The sequence below is a fragment of the Cavia porcellus genome, unplaced genomic scaffold (genome assembly GCF_034190915.1).
Source record: "Cavia porcellus strain 051 isolate PalLab524CR breed Dunkin Hartley unplaced genomic scaffold, mCavPor4.1 scaffold_30, whole genome shotgun sequence".
Classification (NCBI taxonomy): domain Eukaryota; kingdom Metazoa; phylum Chordata; class Mammalia; order Rodentia; family Caviidae; genus Cavia; species Cavia porcellus.
The window spans coordinates 17,932,995-17,951,800 of record NW_026947513.1 but is presented as its reverse complement, the minus strand read 5'-3'; the positions used below and the strand labels follow the sequence as shown (position 1 = coordinate 17,951,800).

The 18,806-nt window shown below is 44.6% G+C and overlaps 1 protein-coding gene across 4 annotated transcripts in view; it reads right to left on the bottom strand.

The window, feature by feature from the left end:
* Positions 1–18,806, bottom strand: part of CUNH4orf19 (chromosome unknown C4orf19 homolog) — a 97,222-nt gene that overhangs the window by 21,812 nt on the left and 56,604 nt on the right. For all 4 annotated transcript variants that reach the window (XM_003471533.5, XM_063240733.1, XM_063240732.1 and 1 more), the window contains exon 2: positions 14,960–15,009. The gene's annotated coding sequence lies outside the window, so the exon portion shown is untranslated. The remainder of the gene's footprint in view (positions 1–14,959; positions 15,010–18,806) is intronic.

The window sequence follows — 18,806 nt, the reverse complement described above, 5'->3', positions numbered from 1 at the left end:
GAGTGGCACAGGGAGTAAATGCATCTACAAGTCAGTTCATTCTTGGGCACCAAATCCTTGCTTCATACTTTTCTTGGGAAGAAAACAAATCAGTAGAGTCCATTGGGCCACTCAAGCATCATTGGTCACCTGTATCTCTTGAATGTCCCTTCTTTTCCTCCCTAGAAGGTACTACTACTGGATACTGAATCACAGTTTTGAATCTGAGGGAGTGCTGTGAGGCAGGGTGTTTCCCATAGCAGACTCCCAGCCCTGGGGACAGTGCCTGAACCAGGGACATATAATAGCTACCTCTGTAACCAGTGGGTTTTCTAATGGCTACAGCTCAAAAATGAGAGCAGAAGCTGCAAGCGTTTGGGGCAGCTGTGATGAATCAAGACCTCTGTCATAGGCTGACCGTGTCACCTAGGAGTTATGAGTAGGTACCGGGGCGAGAAATCCCTGGTTCTGAGCCCAGCTGTGCCTCGGGCTCACTGTGTGACTTTGGCCTCAGCCATTTCACAGCCTCTCACAGGGATAATACTACACTGATCTGATGGCATTGTTGGGATACACACAAGTAATATTCAGAATAAGCATAATGCTGGTAGGTATGTATTACTCAGTGCTTGAACTCACCGGCTTGCACACAGCATATTAAAATTTTTTCAAAAACATGCATGTCTTGCACTCATGAAAAATACACTTTAGTTGGCATGATACACACCTACAAACCACAGCATTAACAATGCCAAGGAGTCTTTGTTACCAGAGGAAGGGGCAAATGATGTATCTTTATCAACTCTGACAAGGACTGGAAGACATAAGCCCCATCACAACACCAGTTGCGTAGAGATAGAGATCACTGAGGGGCTAGAAGTGCTCTCAGTGAAATCACTCAATTTCCAAAGCCCAGAGGTTTGTTCCCAGCCCCATCTCCTCACTTATGCCCCACCTTTCTGCTAGTCACTCATAGATCAGCCTGACAAACAGGATGCATGAAACATATCACCGGCACCTATTCCTCAGCGTCAGCGCCTCTCCTCCCTGCACGGGCTCTGGGATCCTTATCCTTCCCTGCCTGCAAGGCCTTTACCTACCCAGGACTCCGTAAACAAAAAAGCAAGCAGGAATTAAAGGAAAAGTCCAAATAAGGAAAAGGGGCTCAGAAGTGTTTGAAAAAGAAACAAGGCAGACCGTGGGTTATAATAATGTAACTGTGGCTATTGTAAAATATGAATCATTGAAAAACCTCAGGTCTGCTTTATATTCCTGAGTTTATGAGCTGTAAGTGGGGAGGGAAAGGAAGGAGGGAAGAAGGTTAAGGGGAAGGGATGAAAAAAGGGGAGAAGGAAGAAGGGAAGGGGTACATCCTGAGCAACACCTCGCTTGACAAGCCGGATTCCAGCAGCTGCCCAGGACACTCGCTGGCCTGAAGCGGGCTGGGGGTTTCTTTCTGGCCCTGTGCTGCTGGGTGATGCCTGGGAGCCTCCCTGCACCGGGAGGACATGACTGCCGGACTTTAAGAGCCCGACTCCCACACCACCATCCCCGCTGCTTAGACTTCATCAGTGGCTTTCAGTCTCTCCTTCTTCTCCTGAAATGTGCAGAACCTGCATGGCGCGGCTTTTGGGAGCCTGCAGTTTCAGACCTTTTGGTAGCCTGTCCCCCTTCAGGATCCACTGGCCAGCTTGGTTTGTTCCGCCCTTGCCAACTTCCCCTTCAGGCACAGCACATGCCTTTCCTGCCCACCTGTCCCCACCCCGCGGTCATGCTCCTGCACCCTGCATACTCAGTGCAGCAGCCACTTCCTGATTCCAGGTTCTGCCCTCTTCCACTCTTTTCTTCCCCAGCAACATTCCTTCTCTAGAGAGCTCTGTGTCCAAGGTTGTATGATGGGGGGAGTGGGGGAACAGGGCGGGGGACCAAGGCATTCAGTCCAAGTCGCTGCATGCCTGTCCTTCCTTATGTGATATGACAGATCAAATTCAATTCACTCTCTTTTCATAGTCACTGCACAGCTACACAGTATTTAAGGAAGAATCTCTCTTCTGATAGGAGCAGAAAGGACAAACTTCTCATCCAGCATAATCACAGGAGACCAAGGTCCACAGCAGTGGTCTATGTGCTCTGCTCTGCTTCTTTTGGCAATAACTAGCCTGAAGTTCAGAACTTGGTTGTTGGGTACCCTTTATTGTTAAGCAGAATTAAAATTTGCTTAACAGGGAAGTAAAGGGCAAATCCTTCACAGCCATCTCTTGGTTTACACAGGGCAAAAACAAATACCATTAGGGTGGCCCTGTCTCTCCACTGCAGGAGCCAGCTGCTCCTGTATGGGAGTCCTGTGCTGGGTCTTGGCTCTGTCCTGAGTTTCGTGTTGAAGTTAAATAATACCGTGTTTGAGATGGTCATACTAACGCCCATTAGCTACTGGATGTCTCTTTGCAGAAAAACCCTGTTTTACAATGAGGGACGCAGTGGAAGGAGGAAGACCATGAACAGTTAGGAGATTTCTGATCAGGCAGAGAGGTGGACTGAACGTTCATCAGGAATTCTAGAGAACACTGGAAAGAGTTCAACTCACTCAGAAAGGCTGCCTTTAAACACAATTACTGCAGAGAGTGACAGGAACAGACAAAAAGGTATTTACCCACAGAAGCCAGATAGAGGGGTTCTTACTGGCCATGTCAAGAACCATTAGAACATCAAAATAAATACTACTAATGTGAAGGATCACAGTCCACCAAATGCAACAAGATTCGGGAGTCTAAAATGAGATAAAGAGAGGGGAGGGCCTGCTTTGTCTTCCAAGTAGAAATCGTGCTTACAACCAGGGAACAATGAGAGTAGGAAATGCATCATTTGACTTCTCTCATAATAACTGGTTCATGGACCAATCACGACGGACCTGGGGACTGAGGGGTGAAAGCTTGAGAACAGGATGTGCAGCCTCAAAGCATCTTTTCACATCCTCACTCAATTTACCATAGCGACACCTGGTGCTCTGGATCTTCACCAGGTGATCAAGGGAACACAGCCAGAGTGAGACTAATCAATGGGCGGTCCTGACGGGATACACTGCAAACCCACCACCCCTTCTGGGAGTTTCCTGCTGAAATTGTGTACCCTGTAGTAAAATATGAGACATTCTGAAAAGCAGCTGGTCTGTACTTGCTTAAAAAATGTAGTGCTTTTAAAAAAAAAAAAAAAAAAAAAAAACCAAGACAAACTATTCCAGAGTGCAGGAGACTAACAAGACAAAAAAGTGGATGTACTACACAGTCTTCTTGATAAAGGTCATTATTAGCATGCCTGGGAGAAATGAGAATAAAGTATGCAGATCAGGTAATAACATTAAATCAACGTTCATTTTCTAGTCTTGATCATAAGACCCAAAGGAATAGTCTACTTTCTTCCTTTGGGTTAGGGTTATAGAGGAAAATGCTCCTATTTAGCAATTCTGGTAGAGGACATATAGGTATTTTTTGTACTTGTCTTACAATTTCTCTATTCAGACTAAAATAATGTCAAAAGTTTAAGAGAGAAAAAGAGCACAGATCTGACCTCACTTCTTATACTGCTTTTCCCTGGCTTAGGATGCAGAACCTCCAGGAAATCACTGATGTTCTGTTTAAAGAAAGCCATGGAGAAAAATCCTGGAAAAGAGAACAGAAAACCCCCAGCCTTTCTGAATTTACAGGGTGCTACTGTGTGCACGTCTTGAGAGGCTTTGCCCAACATAGTCCTAGGCAGCAGAACTCAGAAATAAAGGGTTGGGCTGCTGTTCTCAGACTCCTGCTCCATCCTGAAAGGACTCTCTTTCCAGTGCTCTCGTGTTGGTCTAAGTCTGTGGCACATGGGGCAGCTCACAGGAAAAGCCTCTCCCAGCCAAAGCCCAAGTCATATGGAGCACATTTTCAAGTGAAGGACTGATTGGTGAGTGAATGGGTGGTGTTAGGGTTTACACGTTATCCCAGCAGAGCGTCTACTCCTTTCCATGATCAAACCTCACACTCACATTACCCAAAGCCAAGTTCACGGCTGAGCGGGATGTGGGAGACTGTGCTTCCCACTTCTCAGCTTGGGAAGTGGCCAAGCCTTCCTGGCACAGTTCCCAGGGTCAAGGACATCCTGCTTCAAGGGTTGTTAGATGAGGCTTTAAAGCAGCTGCTGGGAAGTAGTTTGAGTGTATAGCAGGTAACTGGAGTATTTGCAAGAGACTTTTAATAAAGTGAAATGCTTAAATTTCAACTCTGCTTAAAAAAAAAAAAACCACAACTTGCTAGTGTTTAGGAAACAAAATCCGGGACTTTTGGAACCTGGCCAGCAGGCAAAGGTGACAAGTATTTAATGAGCCACTCCTGGGTGAGGGTATGGAGCTCCTGACTCAAGAAGAATGAATGAAAATTACTAACAGGTGATGCGGGCTCCTTTCCTAGAAGAAACTAAAGAGATAGTGGCCAGCTTCAAAGACGGAGCTCAGACCATCAGTGAAAACGGAGAAGAGTGGTGGTGGCCAACCTGTGGCACGCGCACTGCAGTGGCTGCTTGTTATCACTGGAAGCTCTAAAAGGTTCGCCATCACTGGGCCAGAAGATGAACTGTGGACGCCTCAGCTTATTTCCTTGGCAGAACCATTTCCGCCTTTTTGAGCAGGCTTTGAAAACACACAGACTAGTATTTTTGGTGTGTTTACTTTTCTCCCAAAGGGGCTGACCTTCGGATTCTTTGGAGAACTTGAAAGACTATGTGAAGGCTTTTATCTTGAACACCATCTAATCCTCCACTTTATGGATTCTCAATAGTTGATGTGCTACATACAATTCATAGGCGTTAACAACATCTAGCACCAGGTATTTGTGTATAGAACATTCCTAAGTTTCTTCTCCAAAAGGGGCCAGCTGGTATTCTGCCTGGAACATGGCGATTAACACATTCGTGGTTACACAGAGGAACTGTACACCTGCACCCCGAAACCACATCTCAGCTACAACTCTATCACCACGAATGGCAAGGAAGTAGACAAGTTATTTAATCTCTTTGTTCCTTAGTTACCTTATGTGAAAAATTGGGGGCCGTGATACCAAAGCTCTCCACAAATATAAAATCTAAATGGTAATGGGAAAGGAGCACTTTGCCTCATCATCTTGTCTGAGTGTATCACCACTGCTTCCCAAGCACCTTGCACACCATGGGCCTGGGCACTTCATTTATACAGCGGTGCATGTGTGTGCACGCATGTGTGTGTGTGTGCAGGGAGAAGGGCGGCAGGTATAGAGAGCAGATGGAATTTACGTAACCCTGAGAAGACCCCTCCCCCTTACACTCGCAGCCCAGCACAGTGGTCACTAACGATTTGAGGTCAGCCTTAAATTCTTGCCTCATTTATTAGCTGTGACTTTTAAAACTTTAAATGATGCTGGGGATTGACCCCAGGGCCCTTGCACCGAGTGAGTGACCTCCTGCCAGCCTCCTGCCTCAGTCTCCTGAGTGCTAGAATGATAGGCGAAAAATTTTTTCAAAGGTCTTCCCAAGTCCATAACTTGCCCATATTAGGCTCGAATGTACTATTTTCCTGTCTCAGCCTCCTAAAATGCTGGGATTACAAACTCGTGCCAGTGTGGTTGGCTTAGCCAGTGACTCCTAGGCAAGTTTCTTTGTTCTGTGAACTTCGGTTCTCTTATCTGCCAAAAGAGATAACAGTTCCTGCTTATCAGGACTGTAACAAAAATTCATGCGATAAAAATACATGAAGCATTTACTATCATGTCCAGCATATTGTCAGTGTTTCTAATAAACGCTGCGGTTATTACGTGTTTACTATGTACCGAGGCATTTCAGGGACTTTTTATAGTCACTTGTTTCAGCTTTACAAGAGTTCTTTTAAATGGGAACAGGATTTTACTATTATTTTGCGTTTTTGAGTTGGGGGCTTTTTTTTTTTTTTTTTTTGTCTTTTTGAGACCGGGTCTCACTATGCGGTTCAGGCTGGCTTTTAGCTCACTTCATAGCCCAGGCTGGCCTCAAACTTACAAGGATCCTCTTGTCTCAGCCTCCTGAGTGCTGTGAGTTAGGGTCTTGCTATGTAGTTAGGCTAAATTTGAATTCGCAGTATAGCCCAGGCTGGTCTCAGACTAGTGGTGATCCGCCTGGCTCAGCCTCCAGCGTTCAGGGGTTACAGTCGTGCACCACCAAGCCTGTTTGGGGAACAGTGTTTTATGGAACACAGCAAGATTATACTACTCACCTAAGGTTATAAATTGGATAGTGGGATAGTGTTGCTATCATAAAAGCTGTGGTTCTAGTTTTCATATTATGACTGTCTTGGCTTCTCTTTTGTGGATTCCGTTTTTTTCTGAGTTCACTGGATCCCATCCCAAGATGCAGCTTGTGCGCCAGTAACTTGTAAAAGGTTCCGTATCTAGATTTGGCCTGGGGCACAATTATATAGGTGTAGTTCCAGCTATTTGCCACCAGATGGCGATTAGTAGTTATTCCTCTGGTCTAAAGGGAGGGACTTTGTAGAGAAAGGGCCTCAAAGGATTCCAGGGCTACAGCACAAATAGCAAAGGTGGCTTTCCACGTGGCATCTTTTAGAGCTGGTGCCGTGGTAAATATTTTAGACAGTTACTGTCACCTTCAAGTCCTTGTCGCCATGGCCCCAACATCTGGCAGGGCCTCCAGCAGCACTGGACAGGCGTGTGGTTTATTCTGCAGCCTGGGCAAAGTGCAGTAGTTAAAGAGCACAGGATCCTGGCATGCAGTGGCTCGTCAAACCCACGTGTCTGTCTGTCACCCCCACCCCACAGTTGGGGCAAACATTCTGTGGGAGGGGCTAGGTCTTCCTCCGGTGGACTGGAAGCTGCTGGGCCAGCATCTGAGGCTGATTCCACTCTGCTGCTCCCAGCCCTGTGGCTGCAGATGTTGTGAGCGGAGGAGGGCACAAGCATGTGAGCTGAGGGGCAAACACCATGGGCAGGTTCGAAGGGCTTAGGGGGAGAAATGCCTGGTATCTGTATTTAAAGTAAATTAAAAATACTGTATGTGAAATGGCGATATTTTAATGATTAGAACGAGTCAGAATGTACACAGAACCGTCAGCCACCCGAGGGACCTGAGCCCTGAGCTACAGCGCCAGCCTTTTATTTTAATAATTTATTTTCAGACAGGGTCTCACGAAGCAGCTAAGCTGCCCAGGCTGGGCTCGAACTTGTCATCCTCCTATGGCATGTGCCACCACACCTCGCTTTGTTTTAGGCTAAGTTTTGAGAAGCCAGGTGCCTGTTGACCTGTAGGCTCCTGCCGGGAGCAGGTGAGGGCAGTTCATGACCCAGTAAAGGCACAGGGGTGTGGGCACAGGCAAGGATCCCGCCCGGGTCTGCAGGGGGCCTGAGGTCAAGCTCCTGCAGGATGCTGAGGGTGCCTGGGGACTACACTTTGAGAACCACTTTTTTAGTGCTTTAGAGCTAGAAGGGCAGTTCAGGCCTCCTCGCTTTGCTCAGCTGCTGGTTGGCTTATGTCAGCTTCCTTTAAAGGCAGAGGTCAACATTTTAAGAAGCTTGGTGAGGGTTGGCAAACCTCTGGCAAACAGTGGAGTCATGAGCATCAGTGCTGGATTCTTTTGGTAACAAGTAATGTGGCTCACATCAACTTGACTCGCATTATCACTTGGTTGCAACATTGTTTGGGCAGGAACTAATACCTGAGTCACCGCTCCAATCCTCTCCCCAGCTGCTACAGTTTCACAAAGTCTTAAATGTCTAAAAGCTGTCTCTTTTCCAGAACTTGCTTCCTCACATGTTGTAATTCATGTTCACCTTTTTATCCTCATCTGTGGGGGTGTAAGAGGGCAACCTTGGAATAAGTCAAGTACGTAAAAAGACAGGATTCACTTGCACAAGCTAAACATTAAACAATTGGGGAATGGCCAGAACAAACTCAAGATTCTTTGTCCTCGCACCCATTTTCCGATTTCCCTTTGCATGGCGCAGACTGTTGGGGCACCACACTGTGGAGGGGCACCACTCCCCTGCCTGCTGGTCTGGCCGGGTGCCAGCATGGGAAGTGCTGGCCAAGGCTGCAAAGGGGAGAGGGGAGAATCCAGGGATGCCTCCTTTTCTCTTTCTGCCCTGTCCATCCTGGCAGCAGATGCCCATCCTCACAGATGCCCATCAAGTCCTCCCTCCTTGGCTCCAACTCTGCAGCCCTTCACTGTGGCTCCAGGGGCTGCTCTTGTAGCTGCTTCTGCTTCTTACCATCAGGTGGTGTCTTTTGCCCACTTTCTGTTGCTGTGACACAATGTTACAGGCCTGGTAATTTAATAAAGAAAACAAATGTGTTTCTCACAGTTCTGGAGGCTGGGAGGTTCAGGATCTGAGGTTCCACCTTATGAGGGCCGCCTTGCTACACAGTAACACGAATGCACAGTAACACGAATGTGGGCTGGTGCACAGGAGAGAAGGGGGCCCTGGGAAGTGTGGGATCAGGAACCCACTCCTTAGATACCACTCAGGAGGACTGAGGCCTCCTGACTTAAACACTGTTCGGCTGGCCCTGTCTTCCACAGCATGGTTGTTCTGCGGATTGAAATTCAAAATGAGTTGGGGAGGGAAATCAGGAGCAGCAGAACAGCAGGAAGAAAACCTGTGTCTCCTCACCAACTCATTTGGTTTCTCAGCTCTTCCAACACCTGCATAACCAAATGACCCTCCACACACAATCCCTGCCAGAAAGGAGGGGTTGCTGCTCCCGGCTGGGCCTTACCTAATATTATTAACATCCTGGCCAAGGTTTGTACTCTGGCTAAGTAAGCAACTAAGTAACAAGCAGGAATGGTCGTGGACTCCGTGAAAACTGGAGTCATGTGACCCACATGCTGTGTTTGCTGCACAGCTTGACATGGGGCAGGTCACGGTGGGGTGGAGAGGGTTAGGGTGCCCACTGAACACTGAAGGATATGAGTGCTTCGATGATTTCTCTCAAGGTCTCTGTCCCTCTCTCCCCGCATCAGTCACTTCAGGCTGAGTCTCAGGGAATCTCTTCCAAGTTTCTAAGCCCCTTTTAAGTTAATGTCCTAAAATTGCCATTGGAGAAAGTGTCAGGGCAAAGAGACCTTCACACTACCTTCCATAATATGAAGATATCATGGGTGCGAGGGATGGTCAGTTAGGAAGTTTAGATGTTCTTCACATTTGCTAAAATGTGGAAGGTGCTATCTGTTATTAGTATAAATGCCAAGCACCATAATCCATGCCCCACTATCTATGCAGCAGCAGGGAGTCCATATCTATTTGCCCCCGGTTTCCTCACTGAAAGTCCAATTCATTTGTTTAAGACATCTACAACTCTTGGAGTTGGTAATCAAGACATCTTCATATGCTTATGTATGCACTTGTGATGTACAGGAGTTTCTTGACATCCACAGGGAACTGATTCCAGGATGTATGTATGGGTAACAAAATCCTTGGATGCTTAAGTCCCTTCTATAAAAAGTGCTTCAGCATTTGCATGTAACCTACATACATCCTTCTTTGCATTATAGACACAGATAGGGTATAAGTATAGGTATAGATATAAATATATAGACAGAGAACTGGAGAATGAACTGGGTATTGAGCTCAGGGCTTTTGTACTAAGCTACACCCTTGGCTCTCTTTTATGTTTTATTTTGAGATAGAGTCTTGATAAATTGCCAAGTTGCCAGGGTTGGCTTGAATTTGCAATCCGCCTGCCTCTGCCTCCCAGGGTGCTGGGATTAAATATGTATATCACCATGGTTGGCTTATGTTGTACTTTATCTCTAAATTATTTATAATACCTAATACAATGGAAGGTTATGTAAATAGATGTCACAACAAGGACTAATGATGAGAAAAAGTTTGCACATGTTCAGTACAGATGCATCCACTGAAGGCTTACCTACACAGTGCATGACAGCAACAATGTTACATTTTCCCCCCAAAACTTTCTATCTGGGGCTGATAGGAGCCACAGGCGTGGAACCCATGGGTATGGAGAGCCGAGTGTGTGCTGCAAGGGTCATGCAAGCTGTCACAAATGCATCTGAGGAGAAAGTGCTGGGGACCCTGCAAATAGCTCAACCAGTCACACATGCAATCTCAAATCCAATCAGGTTTTCATCGTTCACTTTTCCCTAAAGTGAGCTACTTGAGTAGAACACTGTTCACGGAGGAATAAGCAGAAAAACCTCCTTCAAACTGAGCCTGCTGTTCAGTCCCAGCACTGGGGTGATACCGAGCCAGCGTGTGACCAAAAAGGCTTTTAGTTTCCGAACAAAATGGAAAACTCAGACAATACAAACACCATCTTCTTGAGGAGATGATTTCTAAACCCTGAAAGATGATGTTTTGCCATTCTGTGTGGAAGTTCTATGTATTTTAAATGTGGATTTAGTGGACCCTTTCTGTCCAGCTCATCTGATGAAACTTACCTTAACTCAGCTTGTTACACTGATTTGCCACACTTTGGTTCAGGTTGCAAGGCGAGCTCAGCATCTCCAGTCTTTGGTGGGGGACCTGCCCGTGTCAGAGACAACCTTCTACCTTCATTTCTATGGTTTCCATATCAGAAGGCTAGTCAAAGAGTAACACATCTGTGGGGCATACCTCTGCACCCAGCACTCTGGGAAGCTGGGGCAGGAGGATTGTAGATTGAGTCCTGCCTGGGAAACTTAGTGATTTAGTGAGACTCTATCTCAAAATAAAAAATAAAAAGGGATAAGGATATAGTTCAGTAAAAAGGCCTGGGTTTACTCCCTGGCACTATAGCAACCAAACAAACACTCATATAAAAATCATATCAGGAGTTGTGATATAAAAAAATATTCAGTCTTTCCTCTTGGTTGTCAACAGAGAGCTCCTCAAACCCTTGGAATTATGTTAGTCATAGGAACATCTTTGGGATTTCCAAGGTAACTACTGCCTTGGACTCACAGAACTCAGAGAATACTTTGTTTACCTCTATTGATTTGTTGTGTCATAAAAAATAAGGATGAACACTTAGATGATGAAATATATATGGTAAAGTCCAAAAAGGTCAAGAGCAGGAGCTTTTTTCTTGTGGGGTTGGGGTACTTTACCCTCCCCCAGTGGTGCAGTCACCAACTTGGCATCTAGCACACTGGAAAGTTTACGAGGTTATAGAGTTGCACCCAATACCTTCACACCCATGCAGCAGAGGTCATGGCCTTTCTGGTGACAGTCCCCATCCTGAGCTGTCTAGGGCCCCAGTCTGAGTCATCTCATTACCTAAGCACAAAATAATCATGTTCTACCAAACACCTGAGCAATGCTCAACAAATGGGCCAAGGTCACAAGAGACTGAGAAAAAGAGACTGAAGAAGCCTGAACAGAGAGGCTCAACAGTTCATTGAGATGTCCTGCCCTGGACAGAATTCTAGAAAGGGGCCACAGTGAGAAGGTCTTCAAAGGACAGTGCTAAAATTAATTTCTTAGTTTTGATGAATGGAGCAAGTTATGAAAGATGTTAACATTATAGGAAGTCCACTGAAGCATGTATAGGAATACTCCTCCATCTTTCAACTTTGCTGTAAACCTTCTGTAAATTTACAGATCTTCTATAAAATTCTTATGGAGGAACATTTAAAAGTGAATTCCCATAACACAGTTTTAACATTATCATGGTGAACTAAGACCATTTATAATTAGACTAACGCACATACACGTCACGCATCAGGAAGATGTAAAGTTCTACCCTGTCCAGAAGCCATCCGAAGTGCAGAAGTCTTGTGTGACTGACTCCTTACGTCACAGCATCTGATGACAACTGACTCCAGGCAGCCACAGTCACAACCGAATGAAGTGACAGGACACTCAGCTGGTGTCTGGAGCTGAAGGATGCGCTTGATGTGCAAAAGCCCCACATATTGGCTCTCAAAAGCCAATGTGCTCCATACAGTAATACAGGAAGCTTCATCTACCGAGGACAAGGCACCTCAAGGTCATCTTGTGATGCTTTTGGGTGCAGGTTGACAGCTGGTGCTACTGAGGACTTCCAGAGTCCATACGAGCGGCAAGTCAGAGCAGGGGTACGAATCCTACCTCTAGCAGTGTCTCCTAAGCCTCTCTTTCCTTCCGTGTGCACTGCCAGGGTCCTGTCCTGAGACATCATTGTCTCCTCACTGTGATTACTGCAATATTTTGTCACCTCATCCATTTGTGTCCCCTTTCAAGATATTTGCCACACAGAAGTCACAGGATCTTTTCAGGCCACAAACCTGAATCACTGTCACTTCCTCTCTGAAACTTTTCAGAGGTGTCTAATGCCCCCAGGATATTTAGCAACACATAATAACGAAGATGAAGATGATGATGATACAAATAGCAAACTTACACAGAGCTTCTTATAATCCGAGACTGAATTACACATGCAATTGACCTTCATTAATTGTAGATTCTGTATTTGTGAATTCGCTCAGTTGATTAAATTTCTTAGTAACCCCAGATCAGTACCCGCAGTGCATGTGTGGTCATTTTGGGTGCACAAAGAGTGGCAAAAACTGGGTCACTTGATGTGTGTGTTTCGACCTTAGATCAAAGAAGGTAACTGATTGTCTGCCTCTGTGTTTGAGCTTTGATACTCTTTTTGTGAGCTATTTAATGCCATTCTTTTGTTTATTTTGTATTTCTCTCCCTCGTTCTTTTCCCCTTATTTCCTCTCTTCTTTTTTTCTTTCCCTTCCTTCCTTCCCTCCTTTCTTCCTCTTTTTCTTTCATTCTTCTTTCCTTCCTTCTCCCTCTCCCTCTCTCTCTCTTGCCTGCCTGCCTGCCTGCCTGCCTTCCTTTCTTCCCTCCTTCCTTCCTTCTTTCCTTCTTTCCTTCCTTCCGGTGGTTTCACTCTTTGAAAGGTCCTAAGCCTGGTGCTAAAGTGCTCTCTGGAGGTCCTAAGTGTGGGAAGGCTGTGATGTGCCGTGCAGAAGAAATCCGTGTGTTACATACTTTCCTTCAGGTGTGCCATATGGTGCTGCTACCTCTGAACTCACTGTGTTAGTGAATCACCAAAGTATTTTTAAACAAGGTGCCTGAGACAGAAACACACATAAAACGAGGCTATCTATTGATTAGTTGATGAAAATGTTGTGATGGGAGACTCAAAGGAACCTGTGCCTCTATTCGCTTGGAACAACGGTTCCATATGCACTAGCTCATTGTTTGGACAATTTTATAGAACATAAGCATAATGAATTGTGTGTATTGACTGCAGTAACTCACTTAGAACTTGTAAGAATCTTATAAGCCAAAGTACTGGCATACATAACCCTCTAGCATGTCATCTCATTTCTAGTCTCAGCCAGACCTGTCTTCTTTAAAATCTTAAAAGTGTCTTTCCAGGACAGAGTAGACAATTATATTAAGGACCTCCCTAATTTGCATTAAAAATATCAATATAGAAAATAAAAGCATCTCTCTGCAAAAAAAAAAAAAAAAAAATCAAGGACTTTTCATAGACTATTTCCTCTGCCTCTGACCTCAGTTTCAACCCCTTTTATCACAGCTTCTTAGCATCTCTTAGTTTATTTAACTCATTGTTTAATGTGAGTTTGAGGGCCAAAGATCCTAATGAGGTAAGAAAGAAGGGCGGAAAAAACCAGAGCCAGTAATGTGGCACCTTTGTACATGAGAAACTTGGAACATGGAGAGATGATGTCCTGTATCATGCCAGTAAGTACAGTTTGCAGTTACTACCATGGGTTAGGATGTAGCTATGGAAGGAGACGGAAATGTAGCTGAGAATGACTCAGTGCAGGAAGTCAAGAAGGCTTGAGCCTTCGATACTGAATAATACACAGTAGCTGGGAAGTGCCCAAAGCATAGTGACAAGTAGAGGAAAGGGCAGAATAGGAAGATGGCACTGAGCACCCAAAGGAACTGAGGCACCGCACAAAGGAGTCAGCTGGGGGATCTGGAGATCACAAGGGCATTGTGCCCACTGGCTTTGAGAGACAAACAGGTTTGGGGAGGGCTAAACCCACTGGGTGAAGTATGCACAAGATGGGAATGATGACGGTGTTGGGGAGAACTAGAGAGAAATAAATGGAAGAAGAGTCTGTAATTCCATGGCCTGATTCCTATGCTTGAGACTACATTGGGGGGCTGGACATCATCCCCCAGCTTCAAAGTAAGTAGGTCTGGGATGGAAACAGAAAAACTGCATGTTATGGCTCGTGTCTAGATGTCTCGTGGTCTCCCACAAAGCCTCATGTAGTCATAGTTGGTGCTTTTTCACAGGCTGGATCTAGAGTGTGTGATGCTAGAACTGATTCATGGTGCAATGCTGGTGTCGAATTTAGGGTTTGGGTGCCACCCCCCTTAAGCAGCCTTGATGATATAAAGGGATGGCAGGAGCTGTGGTTTTCTTGTTGTTTGCTACATGCTGTCCACTATGAACTATTTCTCCTCGGCAATGCCTGTCTGCCATGCCACCCTGTCTTGGAGCCAGCCAGTAACGGACTAAAACCTCTACAAACTGTGAGCTAAAAGAACCACGCCTCCTTTAATTTTGGGTATATTTTGTCTCAGCAATGAGAAATGTAACAAAGACACAGTATTTCTAAAAGTTTCTGGAGGAGGCTGGTTCTGCAGCTCCTAAGATGAAAGCCACTCTTCTGGGTGGCATAGTCTATACTCTGAAACTCCCCAAATGCTTGAAGGGACAGCCCGCCTAAAGCCTTCAGCATGAAGATGTGGACAGGCCATGCCTGGGTATGGGCTTTAGGCTCATCTCCCCAAACAACAAAGGTAGAAAGAAAAGCACAGAAGTCTATGTAAACCTGGGTGAATCTTTGGGATTTGGGGAAATACTTTGGGAAGTACTCTGTCCACCAGCTCAAATGATTTAGATGATTAAAAACTGTATCGCAAATGGATAGGAAATTTAATAAAAAGTGGAAAGTGCAAAGAATAGACTTTTTCTGTGAAGCATAGAAAAAGAAAATAGCTTACCGGTTGAGGAGATTGTCCATTAGGTTTCTCTAGGAGTTCAAGTTCTCTTCCTGCAACAACAAAATGGTGAGACTTGAGGCCTGCATGTCACTTCCTTCTCACAACCAGGTCACATCACCACGGTGCGGGAAGATGGCGTTATTTTGTATGGCTTTGGGCTGATACAGGAGATGGAGTTCCCAGCCCATAACTAGCGAGTTGCGGCAGGCAAGAGGTTTGAAGCTTGTTAGGCCTTATTTGGCAGCCCAGCGCTTGACACTTAGCAATCAATTAACAATTAACCAATGTTTTAGTTATCCATTTATAAAATAAGATTGTAATGAGATTTAAATGGCACAGTGTGTAAGCTGTTATCACATGTTGGAATTATTCAATAACCCAAAGCTCCCTATTATGATCTGAATGTGTGTCTCTCTTTAAAACGCCTGTGTTGAGACTTAATTCTCAATGTGACGGCATTGGAAGGTGGAACCTTTGGGAGATGATTAAATCATGATGGTCCATGAATGGGATTGATGCCTTTTCACAAGAGAGTCCAGAAAGATCCCTCGGCCCTTAGATAAAATGAGGGAAAAGATGCCCACCTAGGATGCAGCTCTCTTCAGAAAACAAATTTGCTAGTGCCTTGATCTTGGACTTTCCAGTATCTGGAACTGTGAGAAATGTATTCTGTAGTTAATAAACCATCCACAAAGCTGGGCATGGTGGCACGTGAGTTTAACTCCAGCACACATGGGAGCTGAGGCAAAAGGATTGCAAGCTTGAGTCCAGCCTGCTCTATATAGCAACTCAGTAAGTCTGTCTCGAAAAAAGAAAAAAAAAAAGGACTCTGGTTGTAGCTCAGCGGGAAGACCTAGGGTTCAATCTCTAGTTACCACAAAAAGCAACCATCCAGCCAAACAATCAAAAGAAAGTATCGATAGCATTTTTGTAACAACAGCCTGAAACTAAGATACTCTAATCCTATAGTTGTAAATAGCACTGATAAATTAATAAATACTACATGACAATGTGCCTCTTCTCCGATGGGTATAGCTTCAACTATAAGTAAAAGAAAAATTAAGGAATTTGCTACATGAGGACATATCAAGCATTCAATAAATAAATGTAAATTTCCAATGAGAAATATATCACTTGGAAAATACCTTTGCTTAAATTGAAAACGTGTAGCATCTAGGATAAATTGAGTGTTCAGATTTCTTTTTTCTTTTTTCTTTTTATCGGTACCGGGGATTGAACTCATGACCGCCTGCTTGCAAGGCAGGTGCTTATGAGCTAAATCCCCAGCTCCGAGTGTTCAGATTTTTAACAATTTCTTGGTAATTATTAGAATATTTTACATAAACACAACTTTTTTCCCCTCAAGAAATGCTTTATTGGATATTTAGATAATGAACATGGCCTCAAATTTACCACCCAATATTGGAATGGTCACATCCCTGAAGATGTGTCAGTTGCATAGGGGTACAGGGGACCAAACTCATGACCCTGTGCTTGCCAGGCAGGTGCTTATGCTGCTGACCTAAATCCCTGGCCCCAGTTGCAGATCCTTGTCAGACACATCTTTTTTCACTTATCATTTTTTTGTTTAATAATTCCTTAAATTCTAAAATGCTGCTCAAATATCACATGCTTCTATTGTATTCTTAATTTTTATCACAGAACCCAATTTCATTTCATATATTAATTGATAATCAAGACATGAGAAGGCCAAATTCATGTGCAGATGGAGCCAAGTATCTAGTTGGAAAGGGAGTAAGAAGAGCTCACAAATAATTAAAATATTATGCAGGCTACAAATAATACCCTAAAGGGGGGAAAACCCAATAATCCTAAGGAGGTTCAGGTCTGAAAGATTGCAGGATGAGCATTTTGAGCTCATTTGGAGCTTATCAGTGGAGAGATGAGAGGACAGGGGCAGAGGGAAACTCATCATGGCCAGGAGCCTTTCAGGCAGAGCAGGGATTGTGACAGAGAGGCAGGAATGGGTGGATTATTACTTATTTTGCCAACAAATGACTCTGAATTACTCTATGACAAGTTCTGCTCTAGGAACCAGGAAGTGGCAGTAAATGGGACGCTGTATGGAGCACCACAGAGTGCAGTGGCAGCCTGGTGGTTCTGGATTCTTGGTGTTCAAAGAGCAAAGCAGTGAGGAGACCAAGATAGATGGAGACTTACTTAAAGGCAGAAGAAGAGGGAAGAAGACAGAACCCTCCAGGGGGTCATCCAGGGGTTGGACACCTGCATGAAGGGCCCGCAGGTTCTGGGCAAAAGAAATGGAAGGAGCATGAAAAGGTTTCTGAGAGGAGGAACCAGCCCTGGGGAATGAATGCTGAGCAAAGGAGAGAAGCAGTTCTTACAGGAGGACGCTTCTTGTCCTTTCATTATACTGTATCCCTGTACAACAAATCTGAAGTGGACCTCGATGGCCACCCTTTTGTCTCTTTGGCATCAGACCCTATTTTGCCTATCAGTGATGCAGCACTTCTAGCAAGACCTCAGCAGTCTGCTTCAGCAGGCCTACAGCTTCAAAGAGGAAGACACAGAGGACCCAATGTTAGCGACTTATCCAAGGTCACCTAAGGCTTCAGCTGAGACAAAAAAGGAGGCGTTGCTGTTCTCCTAGCTCAGAATTGGTAACTTCACGTAATCTTTGTTACTGCCTTGATTAAAGTACCCAACGGTTAGAAGCCAGTCTTAGACGTCTGTCTCCACATGTAGTGAAGAGTTTTGAGAGCTGAACAGGGTGCTAAAGCTGAGAGTATAAAAGGGAAACAGACCATGTTCCTTCCCTGCCATGTGGTTGGGAGGTAAGTGGTGAAGCAGCCAGTGATAAGTGCTTCATAGGATTGGAGGTGGCCATTTGGAGTTACAGATGTGCCTCCCCTTAAAGCAGAACATTTACACTAATATTCAAAACTTGAGATGGAGGCAGCCTTACAAAAATAGGTCTCATCCAGCTGCTTCTTTGGTGGAAGCTGTAAGCGGTGCTGTATGGCTGACAAGTCTCTGAGGTCCTCAGCTGAGTATTCAAGGCCTTCCCCAACAGGCACAGAGGGTTTGCCTAGAGGACCCCTGAAATGCTAATTCTGTTTTCAGCCAATCTGAAGTTTTTGCTGCTCTTAAAAAGCCCACCAATGCTCTCCTGTTTCTAGGCCTCTGGGCCCACTGTTTTTCCAGGTGGCATGCCTGCAAATAATTCACAGTTCCACTTAGCTTTCAAAACCTGTTTCACACACAGCTTTTCAAGGAATCATTTAAAAACTCCCCAAGCCAAACTAAATGTAATCACTCTAGACATTTTCTATGAAACCTTTAAGCTTTTGGAGAGCTCTGTTCATTTTCTGTTTTGGATTATCATAATTTATTTATATAACATTTTATGTCCCTTTCATGGTGGCATGGGGCCACGGTTATCTCACTGTTTATACACCGTGTCTTCTGATATGGTGACTGGCAGGTAGATGGCACAGTGCATGTCTTTTCAAAATGTGGATTATTACGGACAATTTTAAGATGCCTAGCACCAATGAATTAGATTATAATTTAATGATGCCCACAATTTAACAGATAATGCAACACTACTTTCACTTTTAAGATCTTTGGAATTGGAATCCACATTGTAATCACTGCCAAATCAGTGTTAAATTGGCAGATTTTCTATCTTCCTGACACATAAGATAATAGTAAACACTATAATCAATGATATCTAGTATTTGATGTAATATGGCATTTAATACTATACTATAGTTCATCTTTGGAAAATATGATGCACAAATTTTCTTTAAAAATCTTATATTAAGCGTATCTACACAGATTATACAAAGTAGAGCAAAATGTGTTC